Source organism: Seriola lalandi, unplaced genomic scaffold (genome assembly GCF_002814215.2).
Source record: "Seriola lalandi dorsalis isolate HSWRI2012SDOR001 ecotype SW California unplaced genomic scaffold, Sedor1 jcf7180002000856, whole genome shotgun sequence".
Lineage (NCBI taxonomy): Eukaryota > Metazoa > Chordata > Actinopteri > Carangiformes > Carangidae > Seriola > Seriola lalandi.
This window is the reverse complement of record NW_019471515.1, coordinates 1-1120: the sequence shown is the minus strand read 5'-3', so window position 1 is coordinate 1120 and position 1120 is coordinate 1. Positions and strand designations below refer to the sequence as shown.

Genomic DNA, 1120 nt, shown 5'->3' with positions numbered 1-1120 from the left:
CAACTTTTTTGTCTCAGTCCACTTCATTTTCCTTCAGGGGCAGATAAAGTGACAGAGAATATGTTCAACAGTGAATCCACATAAATATTCTCAATAAGAACCCATTGAATTAACATCCAGAGGGTTGATGTGTTGAACTTACTCAGTGTCATAGCACATAACAGTGTCATGTGACTCGTCGGACTGTAAATCTTTTCCTGCTACAGCAAAGATGAAGTTTTCAGATTCCCCCATAGCAAAGAGACACCGGGGGGAGGGCATCGGTGGCAGAGCAATCCATTCAGCAGCAAGGCTGTCCAACTGAGAGGCACAGTAAAAAACAATTTAAATAAAGTGAGGAAATTAATTTTCTGGGATGTAATGTTAATGCAAAGTAGACAAAGGTTTTTCCTACCTGGTAGAGGTAACATTGCAGTGGGTTTTCTTTGTCCTCTTCATCAACAAAGAGTCCTCCCAACACATACAGATTGTTCTTCTTTGATATCAGACTGACATGGTTTCGGGGGATCTGCTCAGCCATCCCAGCGAGAAAACATTCGTTCTCCTTGCCGTCATAGGCCACAGCAGCAGTGTCATTGATCATCAATAGCATGTCTTTGGCATACATGCCATATCTGCGCTCATCATTTAGGTAGCCAGGCAACTTGCCCTCCTCTCCTTCTTCACCACCTTGTCCCTTTTTCTTCTCGGGCAGCTTCCCTGCAAAGGCGTCCTTGATGACTTTGAGTTTCTTGACAAGCTCAGGATCAGCTTTGATGAGGTCATCTTTCTCTACTTTCTCCTTGAAGTACTTCTCAGGGAGCAAACGGAAGCGAATACAGTCGAAGGCCTCCTCTAAGGATTTTACGCGCTTCTCTTTGTCTTTCCTGATCCACCTCATGAGTAATTCAAACACCATCTCCTCTTTTTCTACATTCAGCGCATCTGCTCCAATAATAGCAAAGAGTTCAGGTGGAGCAAGCTCTAAAAAATCCTCATCCTTGACTATGGTCTCAAACCTATCTGCAATGTAATCTCGGGCTGCGATTGCCAGTCTGGCGCAGTTCAGCATCAGTCCCAGCCTGTAGATGGCAAGACAGTTTTTCTTCGACAGCTTCTTCTGCAGGTAATTCACACAAAC

At 44.3% G+C, this 1120-nt stretch overlaps 1 pseudogene; it reads right to left on the bottom strand.

The window, feature by feature from the left end:
• Window positions 1-6: 6 nt before the first annotated feature.
• On the bottom strand, window positions 7-1114 carry LOC111663162 (kelch-like protein 41a pseudogene; annotated as a pseudogene).
• Window positions 1115-1120: the final 6 nt, after the last annotated feature.